The 15,834-nt window shown below is 37.8% G+C and overlaps 1 long non-coding RNA gene across 1 annotated transcript; it reads left to right on the top strand.

Annotated features, from left to right (window-relative positions):
- The first annotated feature begins 2,880 nt into the window (after window positions 1-2,880).
- On the top strand, window positions 2,881-7,949 carry LOC148997548 (uncharacterized). Its single transcript, XR_016147294.1, has 3 exons — window positions 2,881-3,023; window positions 4,545-4,694; window positions 7,001-7,949. It is a non-coding gene; the product is annotated as an uncharacterized LOC148997548 (long non-coding RNA).
- The last annotated feature ends 7,885 nt before the right edge of the window (window positions 7,950-15,834 follow it).

The following is a 15,834-nucleotide window of genomic DNA, read 5'->3' as shown; positions in this document are numbered from 1 at the left end:
CCGGTACCGAACTGGACACCTGTTACGGAGGGGTCGTGTCACCACCCCCTCACCACTTCAGGGTGATCGCACGATCCCCACGATAGTGAAAAAACAATACATTTTCAAACTTTAAGGACGACATAAAACAAAAGATAGGTTTAGTGATTTTATTAAAAGAAAAATCTTTTACACAGACTTGAAGTTGTACAAACTATAACAAATACAATAACGTTGTAATAGTGTTCTATTAAAAAAAGTTTTCTAAAATACCTCTTTAGTGTTTCATTAAAAATGCACGGCTTCATATATATTTTATGTTAAAACAGTTTAAAAATTGTATTAAAAAGTCAAAGATCGACCATTTTACAGAAAAAGTCAAGCAAAGGGGTTTTTCATTACAGAAAACTGTTTTTTCTAAACCATTTATTTTTAAAAAAGACATACGTTTACAAAACAATGTTTTAAAATCCGTTTTTAGTCAATTTATATCATTAAGACACGGCAGGAGTCTTTACCTTTACACGCTATTTAGTAAATTGCTACGTTTTTATATAAAACATCTGTTTCGCTCTTTTCACAATTACGCGTTTTAAAAGTATTAAAATATTGTATAAAGTTAAAATACATGTGTCTTTAGCGTTCATGCATCTGCGGGGCATTAAATCGTGTTTTTAAAAACATCTAAAAGCGTATGTATTAAACTTATATCAAGTAAATACCCAGCCAGCAATGACATGTGGGGCCCAGATGGGTTAAGTCGGGGTTCTATGGTTACTGTGTGGGCATGGGCTTTGGCTGGGTGAAATCAGCGGGTCCCGTGTAGGTTTTGTAGTATGAGTCCCACATAGGAACCCCATATGAGCTAATTATATGGGCCCCATAAGGGACAGACATGGGCCAAGTGGGCATGGGTTTGGACTGAGAACACATATATGGGTCCTACATATAATTTTTATTGGCCAAGTGGGCATGGGTTTGAACTGGGAACACATATATGGGTCCTGCATAAAATTTTTATGGGCTAAGTGGGCATGGGTTTGAACTGGGAACACATATATGGGTCCTGCGTGGTACATTTATGGGCCAAGTGGGCATGGGTTTGAACTGGGAACACATATATGGGTCCTGCATATAATTTTTATGGGCTAAGTGGGCATGGGTTTGAACTGGCAACATATATATGGGTCCTGCATGGTACATTTATGGGCCAAGTGGGCATGGGTTTGAACTGGGGACACATATATGGGTCCTGCGTGGTACATTTATGGGCTAAGTGGGCATGGGTTTGAACTGGGAACACATATATGGGTCCTGCATATAATTTTTATGGGCCAAATGGGCATGGGTTTGAACTGGGAACACATATATGGGTCCTGCATATAATTTTTATGGGCTAAGTGGGCATGGGTTTGAACTGGGAACATATATATGGGTCCTGCATATAATTTTTATGGGCCAAGTGGGCATGGGTTTGAACTGGGAACACATATATGGGTCCTGCATGGTACATTTATGGGCCAAGTGGGCATGGGCTTGAACTGGGAACACATATATGGGTCCTGCATGGTTTATTTATGGGCCACGTGGGCATGGGTTTGAACTGGGAACACATATATGGGTCCTACATATAATTTTTATTGGCCAAGTGGGCATGGGTTTGAACTGGGAACACATATATGGGTCCTGCATATAATTTTTATGGGCTAAGTGGGCATGGGTTTGAACTGGGAACATATATATGGGTCCTGCATGGTACATTTATGGGCCAAGTGGGCATGGGTTTGAACTGGGAACACATATATGGGTCCTGCGTGGTACATTTATGGGCCAAGTGGGCATGGGTTTGAACTGGGAACACATATATGGGTCCTGCATATAATTTTTATGGGCCAAGTGGGCATGGGTTTGAACTGGGAACACATATATGGGTCCTGCATGGTACATTTATGGGCCAAGTGGTCATGGGCTTGAACTGGGAACACATATATGGGTCCTGCATGGTTTATTTATGGGCCAAGTGGGCATGGGTTTGAACTGGGAACACATATATGGGTTCTGCATGGTACATTTATGGACCAAGTGGGCATGGGTTTGAACTGGGAACACATATTTGGGTCCTGTATATAATTTTTATGGGCCAGGTGTCCATGGGTTTGAACTGGGAACACATATATGGGTCCTGCATATAATTTTTATGGGTTAAGTGCCCATGGGTTTTAACTGGGAACACATATATGGGTCCTGCATAGTACATTTATGGACCAAGTGGGCATGGTTTTGATCTGGGAACACATATGTGTCCTGCATGGTACATTCATGGGCCAAGAGGGAATGGTTTTGATCTGGGAACACATATTGGTGTGGCAGAGGCGAAAAGTAACTATTTAGGTGTGTTGATAACTTACTGTACAAATTTTAGTAACTCTACATGTAGGCTAATCAAGCATGTTGAGAGTGAGTCACAGTAGTCATCAAAGAACAAACATATAGATCGTATATATAGTGTGTATATATATATATATATATATATATATATATATATATATATATATATATATATATATATATAAAATTAGGGAAAAAACACATTTGTATCTTATCAATTCAATCATTAATGATTTGATCGATTGTTGTGGTTTTAACTTTTAAGGAAAACACATCCAGCCCTAATCTGGAGAACTGGAAAAGTAACTTGTTCTAGCTGATTAGTTTTTTTTTTTTTTTTTTTTTTTTTGCACTTGAGTACAGATTTTCAGTACTTTTCCCACCTGCCTGTTATGCACACAATACATAATTAGGCTGATTCATATGAAGCCAGCGAAGCAGTTAACGTTTGTTAATTCTCTAACATATTTAATTGTTAATTCTCTAACAATTTAACTGTATTTAATTGTTATTTAGTCAGGCAGTTCTTAGGACATCTATAAGGGGCCTGTAAGCAAAGGCCTTGATTCGCGCTCAAACGTTAACGGGGCCATTCGGAAAGCAACGCTGCTAGCTGTCATTTCGAGGAGAAGAACTTCACATCAGACATTCACAAGGTAAGTTTAAATATTATGTTGCCAGAAAAATAACACTGCAGGTGTACAGTAGTCTGTAATTTTTATTTTGTGTTGTAACTGTTTAATCTGATGTAGAATCTAACCAAAAGGAAAAACAGCTGGAGAGGTTGGACAATAATTCATAAGTTATCACGATATACTTTTAATAACGTAACGGTGAAATGAGTTTTAAACACATTTCCGATATTTCGATGAGTAGCAGCGTTTCACAGACTGGCGTTCATTCATCCGAGCAGAAAGAGCTGCAACACATTTAATACGTTTAAATGCAGCCAATAACCCGTTCAAAACAGGAATATTATCAATAACCCGGTCGTGCACGGCCATGGCTACGTGTTTGATGACATACACCACAGACAGGAGCCCCGCAGCAGTTGTCTGTGTGTGGACATGTATATTGAGAACAGGTTTTACTCCAGGGCTTGAGTCTGCTGCGCCATGAACGCCAGTCTGTGAAATCAAATGCTGTAATCATACTGTAATGTTTATGCTGAGCACAGCTAAATGGAGTCTCCTCCCTGACCTGCTCTTAGTTGTAGTAATAAAGATTTCTTTTTTTGGTGGTCCAGCGTTAGTGGCCTGGGAGTACGTCCCCGGGTTGCATATGCATCCAGGACGTTTTTATGTTTTGAACAGTTGTGATTGTATGCTCCGTGCAATTGGATCCGCATGTCATTGTACACGATCCGATATTTACGTGTTTAATAAACCACGATGCGGTCTGTGTCATCAAGCAACAAAAGAAAGAGATTAAAATTCACTGCTCGTTAATAGCTTTAATAAGGATTCATTAATTAATTAATACAAATACGTCTGCTGCTTGAAAGAATAAAGAGTGATGTATGCAAGTAGTTGTAAAGAACGCTTGTATCATTCATTGTAAAGAAGGGGCTACATAAGGTCTAATTATGGGTTTGTAAATTTGAGAGAAATTCTAAATTAATGCATTATTGAACTAAACCCATTATATTTTAGTCATTTGAACTGTTATAGTTTTATTCTAGCTTTAGTCGATGACATACAATAAGATTTTAGTCGCCTAAATCTAGATACTAATGCTAATACACTAATCAATACTAATTTCTCCTCCATGTTGTGGAAAGATGCAGATATTCGCAGGTGTGCCAATGTGCACAGGAGGTGTGTGGAGCTAATATACCATTGAGGTGCGATCACTTGCAATCAAAGATCAAAATTAAATGAAAGGGTTTGTTTAAAGTGTGTGATTCATTTAATGGAAAGCTCATTCACTTCTAGTTGTCTTCATCCTCTATTCTGCAATGTTCCGGTCTCCCGTGTGTGTGTGGCAAGCTGTACCGCGAGGAACGTGCAAAAAATAAAATAAATAAAGAAGTCTCGACGCAAAAAATATGGCATTCAACATTATCATTGACGCGCCGCTACAGCAGTTATATATATATATATATTTTATATTACGTTTTAATGGTAGTGTTGTGTTTTTAATTTGCTGCAGTGTTACCAGTAATTTCTTTCTCTTAGGATAGAGAGGACTCTTAGGAATCAGCAGCCCTCGTGTGTCCCAGAGGGAAAGCCACAGCCCTCAAATTTCCAGGTGGCGAAGCAGGTCTTAGAGGAGCAGGTCAAATGGATCCTGCTGGGGAAGCAGCGCCCATGGTTCCAAGTATTTATGTGAGTTTTTTTTTTTTCTCCCTCGTTTAGAGGTATTGAAATGTTCTTTAACGTCAAAGTTTCTGCTTCCAAATTGAAAATTTGGTAACCAGGGTCAGCCCACCAAGACAGAGTCTGACCCCGAGAAATCCCTGTGGGTCCCCCAGAAGTGGCCTCAGCGTGAGTCTGACGGCATCCCCACCCAGTCTCCTGGCCACAGTTTTCCTGTGTTTTCTTTCTTTGACAAAATCCTTCCCATGCTTAATGAATCACTAAACTTTGCAGAGTTCAAGTCCCATGCCAGGTTGCTTCAAAACTTTGTAAATGTATAACAAATCAACCATGTCTGCTACAACATTTTTCACCTAAATGCAGACAGCCCATTCTCACCCCCAAGGCGTCACTTAACTGACGCCTTGGGAAGCATTTGGACATGCTTCAATATCTGACGCTTTAGGCGCCCTTTAGCGTCATTTAGATGACGCCCTAGGATCGCGTGTACCCCACCCCCACCCCACACCTAAACCTAACCGCGTCCTCTAACTGACGCTTTCCTTTAGCGTCAGTTAGATGACGCCGTAGGATCGCGTCATGTAAGTGACGCCAAAGGGCGCCTAAAACGTCAAATATTGAAGCATGGTCAAAGGTGACGCCTTGGGGTGAGAATGCGTTGATGCAGAGGTGGAAAGTAACTAATTAAAGTAACTAAAATTAACTAATACTTACTAATACTAGAAAGTAACTAGTACTTTCGTTACAGTACTTCACTAGATGTAAAAAAAAAAATCTACTTTCTTGAGTATAATTAAAATTTGGTACTTTTACTCTTACGTAAGTAGAATAAAAATAAAGTATTCAACATCGCTACATTTGTTTTTCACCAAAAGTACAAAGTACTATGGAAGCACTTTGACAAAAGTACCGACGAAGCAACAGGGCATTTGACAGACACTTTTCAAAACGACTGTGGTGGAGCACTGCGCTTCAGCCAATAACAGACAGATCTGAAGCACTTCAGCCAATAACGGACAGGTCTGACTTGGGTGCAAAACCAATCAAAACTTTCAGTTCGGCTGGGGGGGCAGGGCGCTCAAACCGTGCTTTGACATTCAATCATTGCGCTTGTGTTTTGAATCAGTATCGCTAACGTGAATTTAAGTGAGTTTTGCGAATATTCAAATATAATTTGAATTATTAGCAACACCTTAAATATGTAATCCCATTGATAATACCAGAGCAGTTAAAGTAAATTAAAAAAAAAAAAAACTCGGCTCATAACATGGACGCAGTTATTTCACTGACGGAGAAAGAACAATGTAAGTGTCTAAAACGCATGTATGGCTCAATTAAATGGTAAAGCTTGCCCTCTTTAACAATACAATCAAAGTACAGTAAATGTATGAAGCAAATGTTGTACAAAGCTGAAAAAACCTCAACAACACTACAGTGAAATAAGATTGCATGATTTATCTGTCAATCAGAGGCATGTAAAAGGGTAGTTCGTTACAATAGCAACAATGGCATCCCAGAACAAACAAAAAAAAAACCATGTTGGTTTGAACATCAGTTCACTGCTGCTTTGACTAATCTTAAATCAGCACTAATCTTACACATTCTACATTGATTAAAAAAGAAAATCAAATGTTTTTTAATCGTACTATTATTTTATACAGAAATCAATTATTTATAATTCAGATGAAAATAATGTTACATTGTTAAATAATAATATTAATTAAAATTAAGGAAAACAAAAATATTGATCTGAAATATTGCAAAATAATTTTAATTGAATTCAGGTACAATTACCAAACATATCACAAGGTTGCATTAGTTTAATTAATAAACTAATTATATAAAACTATTGTCAGTGCATTACAAATAAACTGGTTTTATGCCTTTATTAATAAAACTTATTTAAAAAATACAATGCCTTATGTCTTTTTGTTTTGTTTTTCCCTCCATTGTACCAAAATCGTACAGAACCGTAATGTATGAACCACACCGTGACTTCTGTGTACCGTTACACCCCTAATACCAAGGGGTCGCCTTTGGAGAATTCATGAATTTTGATATATTCATGGAAAATTGTTTCTAATGTCACTCAAATCTGGTGTGCATTTGAGGCTACTGTATATTTCAACATGTAATGGAAAAAGTGTTATAGGTATATAAAACTCTATAAAACTCCATGTTAAATGTCACTCTAGAGCAAACATTTTAGCTTACCTCATGTGTAAATGTGTTTTTCTTGACTGAATGATTTGAAGACATACAAGTTGGAGAAAAAAAGAACCTTGCTAAATTGACTTATGCTCCTTTGTTTTTAGGTGCACTGAAGAGTAATGCAATTACTCAAAAGTGTGAACCGCAAGCAAGTGGAAATGGCACTGGGGAAGTGGCGCATGGACCGTGGAGGGGAGAGGGCTGCAAGAGCCCAAAGATAAAAGGGAGCATCCACCACGCCCTGAGTGTATTTTGTATTTAAAGAGTAGTTCATTTTTGAAAAAAAACAAAAATCTTTTGCTGATAATTTACTCACCCCCATGTCATCCAAGATGCATGTCATTCTTTCTTCAGTCGAAAAGAAATTAAGGTTTTTGATGGGGGAAAAAACAACAACCCTTTTTTAAGGTTTTAAAAAAAAAATAAAAATAACAAAGTTGAAGTTTTATAAGCAGAGATGCTCGCCTTGCTCTGTTCTGTGATGCGCGTTCGCGACTCTCCTGTTCGAACTCATTTATCAAAAAGGAACAAATCTTTTTCTAAGTTAAATGTATTTCGTTTGTTGAATTAAACAAATTACTTGAAAAAAGATTTGTTTCGTTTGCATTTTGATGAACGACTTCGAACAGGAGAGCCACGAACGCGCATCACAGAACAGAGCAAGGTGAGCATTTGTGCTTATACTTGTGCTTTTTTTTTTTTTTTTTTTACATTTTAAATGAGCGTTCGTTTCACTAGATAAGACCCTTATTCATCGTCTGGTGCCGTTTAAAGCCCTTTGAAGCTGCACTGAAACTGTCTTTTGGACCTTGAACCGTTTGGTTCCCATTGAAGTTCATTATATGGAGAAAAAATCTAAATTCCTAAATCAAATAACATCAAAATCAAATATCATCAAAAAAACTAAATTTCTTTTCAACTGAAGAAAGAAAGACATGGACATCTTGGATGACATAGGGGCGAATAAATTATCAGCATTTTTTTTTTCCAGTGAGCTACTGTTGTGACATTAAAATTGTTTTAGTTGTTCAATTAAACAATATATTTCTTGCAGTTCAAAGCGTCAAGTGTCTTGTATTTATCTTGGACTTATGTTCATTCTTCGATTTTAGTTTAGATTGTTTAGCTTAGATTGTTTCCTTAAAATATTTGGCATGGTTGGGCTTAGATAGGCTTTGCATGAAATGCCCAGTTAGGACCCACATTCAGGTGCATTCACAGTTGAATCCTGGTGCAAGCCCACTTTAAACCCCTTTAGGTAGGTGGGCCCCAAATGGGTCTGTCATGAATTGCCCGGTTAAGATCCCACATAACACCCTTATAGAACCCATTTAAAGCCCATCTGGGCATTCACGGCTGGATCCTGGGTGCAAACCCACTTTAAACCCCTTTGGGTAGGTGGGGCCCCAATGGGTCTGGCTTGAATTTCCCACTTAGGACCCACATAAGACTCTTACAGAGCCCATTTAAAGCCCATCTGGGTAACCATAGTTGGATCCCGGGTGCAAGCCCACTTAAGGCCCATTTGGCCAGGTGGGGCCCAAATGGGTCTGACATGAATTGCCCAATTAAGACCCATGCAGTACCCTTACTGGTCCCAATTTTAGTACGTCTGGGCTTCCACAGCTTGCCCCAATGTGGATCCCGGGTGCAAGCCCATAATGGGGCCCACATTTGCCGCCCATCAAGCCCTTATATGGGCCCCACATGTCATTGCTGGCTGGGGGGTAGGTGGGGCCCCAATGGGTCTGGCTTGAATTTCCCACTTAGGACCCACATAAGACTCTTACAGAGCCCATTTAAAGCCCATCTGGGTAACCATAGTTGGATCCCGGGTGCAAGCCCACTTAAGGCCCATTTGGCCAGGTGGGGCCCAAATGGGTCTGACATGAATTGCCCAATTAAGACCCATGCAGTACCCTTACTGGTCCCAATTTTAGTACGTCTGGGCTTCCACAGCTTGCCCCAATGTGGATCCCGGGTGCAAGCCCATAATGGGGCCCACATTTGCCGCCCATCAAGCCCTTATATGGGCCCCACATGTCATTGCTGGCTGGGGGGTAGGTGGGGCCCCAATGGGTCTGGCTTGAATTTCCCACTTAGGACCCACATAAGACTCTTACAGAGCCCATTTAAAGCCCATCTGGGTAACCATAGTTGGATCCCGGGTGCAAGCCCACTTAAGGCCCATTTGGCCAGGTGGGGCCCAAATGGGTCTGACATGAATTGCCCAATTAAGACCCACGCAGTACCCGTACTGGTCCCAATTTTAGTACATCTGGGCTTCCACAGCTTGCCCCAATGTGGATCCCGGGTGCAAGCCCATAATGGGGCCCACATTTGCCGCCCATCAAGCCCTCATATGGGCCCCACATGTCATTGCTGGCTGGGTAGTTATGTTTTCTTAATAAAACATATAAAACCGGTTGTTCTATATCAAACAAATAGACCTATTTCTATCATACATTTTAAAAAAGTATTACTTTTCACATAACATGTATAATGTTTAAATCTATTAACCCATTTATAGATACAGTGCAAGCCTTTAACGTTACATCCAATGCATTTTAAAATAAGACGGGTGTTTTAGAGTCTTCAATAACAAAAAAATAAAAGTATTTGAGCAAAAGTTTTACAATTACATGCCGTTTAAAAGTATTAAAATACACGTCTCTTTACTGTTTTATACATCTGTAAATGTTAAAACCTTTAAAACAGTTTAAAAATTTATTCATATGTGAAAAAAGTCAAAAGACCGGTCATTTTACAGAAAAAGTCAAACAAGTTTTTCATTGCAGACTTACGTTTTATCCTGTTTAAAAAATCCAACAGCATCCAAAACTTTTAGAGATATTCCAAAAGTCCTCCGATTCAAACTTGTGTAAATGTAATCCCGGGAGCCCCACGAAACACGTCCATCCATCTCGACAGGGAGAAACCATACTGACTGTTTGCATGTGTGCATGGAACCACACGCAGACTCCTCCCACGACACTCCCACATCACGTGACCCCAGTGCACACGGTATCCATACGTACAGCACGTCCACCCCCAACGTCATACGGCGGACTGTTTTAAAAAACGTCCGTTCAGGACGGAGCATGAAACTTAAATGAGAGAATTAACGCCTTGCAATGAGGCGCGCTAACCACGCCTCCTCACACGCCCCGTAGAAGACGCACGTGCGGCGGATTGGTCCACGCTCTATTCACGCCCCGTAGAAGACGCATTCACGAAGCATTGGTCCTCGCTTCATAGAGGCGCAGGTAAACTCCTCCCATACTCTGACAGAGGTTGTTTTTAAAAAACCAGAAGCTCAATACTCGTTTTTGCGGCATATAAAACCGATTGTTTTATATCAAACAAATATACCTATTCGTATGTGCGTCACCATCCCCTCTCCACTTCAGGGTGATCACGCGAACGGGGAAATTTTCCCCACGATGGTGAAAAACAATACATTTTCAAACTTTAAGGACGACATAAAACAAAGATAGTGATTTTATTAAAAGGAAAAATCTTTTACACAGACTTGAAGTTGTACAAACTATAACAAATACAATAACGTTGTAATATATTTTAGTGTTCTATTAAAAAAGTTTTCTAAAATACCTCTTTAGTGTTTCATTAAAAATGCACGGCTTCATATATATTTTATGTTAAAACAGTTTAAAAATTGCATTAAAAAGTCAAAGATCGACCATTTTACAGAAAAAGTCAAACAAGGGGGGTTTTCATTACAGAAAACTGTTTTTCTAAACCATTTATTTTTTAAAAAGACATACGTTTACAAAACAATGTTTAAAATCCGTTTTTAGTCAATTTATATCATTAAGACGCAGCAGGAGTCTTTACCTTTACACGCTATTTAGTAAATTGCTCCGTTTTATATAAAACATCTTTGCTCCATTTTATATAAAGAAGCATTGGTCCACGCTCTATTCACGCCCCTGAACGTTCGACAGATTGGACCACACATACACACACACACACACACACACACACACACACACACACACACACACACACACACACACACACACACACACACACACACACACACGTAAACTCCTCCCATACCTCGGCAGCGGCCGTTCAAACCAGAGCCGTTCAAACTAACCACAAACGCGACGTGCCCTCACTTGGATTTTACGTTACCCAAAGACTCTCGAGAGATGTATTGATGAAGCTGATGGATTTAACTTTTTAGCTCCGAAAAATGACGAGGATCGTGATTAGTGTGTTTTCTCCACGAACCGGAACATATGGATTATATTTTTCATTTGATTGATCATTGTGGATATAAGATTTAACTGTTAAGTTACATGGAATACGACGGAGCACCCACGATTTGGTTTTCACAGAGCTTCTCTTTTCTTAAAGGAGACTTGGATTAACAAGTGGATTAACAAACGGGAAATATATTTTTCATTTGACTGATCGCAGTGGATATAGCCTAAGATTTAACGTTACATGGAATATACGGCGGAGCACCCACGATTTACACACCAACCTATTTATTTAGTCACTCTAGTGATTTCAATGTTCTATCTACACTCTTGTAAAGCCATTGGATTAACTTTAAAACATAATCTTTATACAGAAATCACTAAGAAAAGCATTGTTTATAAGAAATACACGAAAGTTTGCAAACAGTCATCTTGCTCAGATAGCAGATGGCGCCGTTCACATCCTGTTTTCTCAGATTGTACGTGTTTTAGGTGAAGACTTACAACAACAATACAAATTGTTTAAGTTGACATAAACAAAACACCCCTCTGATCATCCCATAAGTTATAGTAAACATTTACAATGTGTATTTCTGTTTGAGAATCTTCTATGATGCTGAATCACACAAAGTATTAACACAAAAAGTAAGTGTTTTTACATTACCACAGAATCACTCCTGACTATTGCACTGTGAGATGTACCCATTTAAAGCTTGAGTTAAAACTAAACGCATCTTCATACCTGTTGTGCAAACATAATCTCTGATTTTTATCCATATCCTTTACAAGGACAGATAAAATGCTTAAACCCATTTTAAACGAATTTCGGCACGGATATACGCATAATTCTAATCATCCCCGCAGGTCTCCTATTTATAATGGGGGATATCCCCACAATCGTAATGCACACAGATTACAAAATCAAATCATTAATTTAATAACTATCTGCCATACGCGATTTCACCACAGCATGAGTGTTCACCAACTCTTCTCTTAAATTGCGTTGTGTAAGGCAAGCATAAAGCACCGTGGCGATAATACACTCTCGCGTTCAGGAATAGGGACATGACGGAATATTCACTTGCACAATCGGGCCAGCATTGCATTGAATGAAGTTTACCATTTGTTGTACGTATTTTTAGTATTACCAGTTTAACATTCAAGCGATTTTAAACTAACCAGCGCTCGCGCGCTCTCTGGGATGCGCACATTCAAAATCGCCCCATAAACAGATGGCCAGTAACAAAAGTTATTTTTCACGGATTATATTGCTTTAACACACGAAACTATGTCAATTTCGGTCTTCGTGAGTATAATAATCTAAACATAGTCGGTTTTGTCTTTAATAACCATAAAATGCATGACAGTAGCCTATATAATGAACAGAGTATACCTGCACTGACTCTTAAAGTGACAGCAACCATATGTGTCGTTCATTAATTTTGTCGTCAAAACAACAAAAGAGACCTTTAAGTTAAAGGAATCAGTAATAGCCTACGTGTTTAATTTATTCAGGACTAATATACTATCCACTGTTAATTTCCATCTGATTACTTTATTCAGTTTCTGGAATAGACCTATTCAAAACGTTTCTCTTTATTTGTCTTTATTTGTATCTTTATTCTATTGTATTTATTTGCACAACTTTTTTCAATTTAATTGAACAATTTAAACCAAGCTTCGTGTTGTGTAAATTCTTAACAACATTACAATTGTAAAATGCAATGAGCGTAAACAGTCAGACAAGATAAATATTAATTTTGTTTGGCAAAAATTAAGGTATTTTTTAAGTCACAGTAGTTAAATCTGTATCTGTATTGCATGTTCAAACTTTAAAATCATTCATATTAACTACTTAATAGATTATTTCTCTGGAAGTATGTTTGGAAATTTTAGAGAAATTACAAATTAATGCATTACAGCTGAACTAAACCCTTTATATTTTAGCCATCTGAGTTGTTTTAGTTAACTATCAGCTATGGGTGATAATAACAAAGTACAGAAACAACATTTTTATTTTGGGACAGTTGAGATTCACTTTAGGATAGTTCAAATTGTTTTTAAGGGCGGTTGCAGGACGGAGGTGAAAAAGTTAGTCTGGTGCCCTGGACAAAACACAGAGCAGCCGTGTACGATGATTTATCGTAAAATTACTTTTGTCACATTGTTTGAAGAATATTTGTTTGAAGAAGTTATTTAACAAGACCGAATTCGGTAATGGTGTGTTTTATGCAATATTTATATCTTGTTTTAATTGTGACCCAATACATTTGAATGCTATAAAGGTTTATAACTGAACTTTTACAGCATGATATTTGGTTAAAGTTAACTTATGCACAAAATTAAATACATTCTATCTACTTTCTTAATACTTGTTACAACCCACCCACATATGTTTTTGATCTTGTAATGTTTAATCAAATCTTGTAATTGATCACTAAGTCACTAAACAACAGCTACACCCACTGTTTATGACGTCATGACGGTTACACCCACCTATACACGCCCCTCCAGCGATCTTATATACCAGACCTCAAGATCTCACACAAAGACACAGAGCTGCTGACCTCCTGACAGAGCTGACCTAACAGGACAGTACAAGTTCCGCCGTAGACGCCTATACTACTACAACATCTCACCGATCAAAGGTCGAAGGAACATTGTCTGATTGTTACATGGACAACCAAAGAACACTTCAACATTCTTGTATATCTGAGCATGACACGCATTGTGTTTCTTCGACTGACATCACTATGGAGGATCTGACCCATTACCCAAAACTTCAGAGTGTTAATGCACAAGACTTGGAGGAACGTGCAGCAAGGACTCAATCACATGACATTCCAGCTGAACATGACATGTATTGTGTTTCTTCGACTGACATCACTATGGAGGATCTGACCCATACCTCCAAACTTCAGAGTGTTAACGCACAAGACCTGGAGGATCATGCTGCAAGGACTCAATCACATGACATTCCAGGAACGATCAGAATCTTTCAGCATAGGATAGGGGGAAAAGTTTACAACATCCATGAAGTTTTGTTCTGAAAAACTTCTAACTAAAACTTTTAACTAAAAGCATGATGGAGCATGACTCCTGTTGAGTTCTGAAGATGCTACGCACAAACCTACGGTGTTCAACTGTGCCATGAGCAAAGAGTGCTGTTTAAGAGCTACCATAGACTCTATGTTTGAAGATTATTTTAGAGGTCAGATGGCTGTCTTGATGCATAAGATCATCGATGCTGTGTGTGATCCGAATAACGACTCGGGAGATACCAGACGTGTAACAAATCTCAAAAATTAAATGATTGTAAGAGACCTAACAAATTCATGGAGTGATGTTACGATCGTGTATCTTAATGCCAGCGAGCCGATCTGTGTAATCCTCAGAAAAGTTCTGGGTGTGGAGTTCTCTGTATGTGTACGTTTGTAACGGATCTATGTGCTTCACTGTTTTCAAAAATGAGAAATTCTGTGACGTAGGCTACGCATAATGATTTATACTCTCGTCAGTTACATCCTAGAGCAAGACAACGCAAGCTGCAAAATAATTATTTGCTGGTTAGACAACTTTAGTGTCATTACTATCGTTTTACTTTTACCTATTGTTTAACGCTCGCTTCAATGTACTGTATATCAATATATTGTTTAAATAAATTGTTTTTTAAAAATGTTGCAGTCATGTCTGAGATCATAAAACCTATACAACATGCAATCCTAATCCAGTCCATTAGGATGTATTAAATAATAATAATTAAATGATCGTCATTCTTTTGTTTCTTTTATTTAACATCAGAAAACAATAATCATCTTAAAACACATAATTATGATAGGCCTATAGATAAATTTACATTTGTAAAACAGATAAACAATCTCAATTATATCGATACAAACAATTGTTAAATAATGTAACGATTGATTTGTATCTCTCGGTGAATTAAATACGTCGTCTTCAGGAATGATAGCAAGGGGTGATGATGATGTGTTCTGATACTAGTGTTTCAGGGTTTTATGTTCTCATAGAGGGTGAGTCAAAACTATCCGAGTCTGTTTTTCTTGTAAGTGAATCAATTCATTTATCACTCTTTTAATTTTCCTTAGTGTTTTAAACATTTGTGAAATGTTAAAACGTTAAAAGAACGTTCAGTCATTTACAGAACTGTTACATTTACTTAATTAATTTTACTTTAATTAATTTTATAAACATATCGTAAACTTATCTCTCTATTTTATTTTCCTTACACCTATGGGATTTGCACATGGTTTACAGCTAAAATCTCCACCATTTTAACATTTAAAATTTAAAAAACTGCACAAGAAATTATTAATTAGAATGGAATAATGATTTATTTGGCATGGTTCGCTATAACTTTTACTGTCATGTTAACCATGTTTAACATATTTATAAATATTGTAGATTATATTCCATTATCTGTTTTATTTGAGGGTTAGAGAAGATTCTTAGCTCATGTTTCTTTAATTTGTGTAGGATGTTGAAGTGTTAGTTAAAAAATAAAATGTATTAGTTAAAAACAAACAGAAACTTTAAAGCTACATGGATCAATATGAATATATAATTGTACAGTTACGTGTCAAAGCATATACTCGTAGCTAGAAAATTACTTCCATAAAGTTTATTTTAGTAAATCTATGCCTGGGGTCATCCCTACACAGAGTTTAACGTTTGTGGGTGAGATTAGCTTA

Source organism: Pimephales promelas, chromosome 2 (assembly GCF_988280905.1).
Source record: "Pimephales promelas chromosome 2, fPimPro1.hap1.1, whole genome shotgun sequence".
Classification (NCBI taxonomy): Eukaryota; Metazoa; Chordata; class Actinopteri; order Cypriniformes; family Leuciscidae; genus Pimephales; species Pimephales promelas.
The sequence above is the reverse complement of the archived record's forward strand: the minus strand, read 5'-3'. Positions and strand labels throughout refer to the sequence as shown.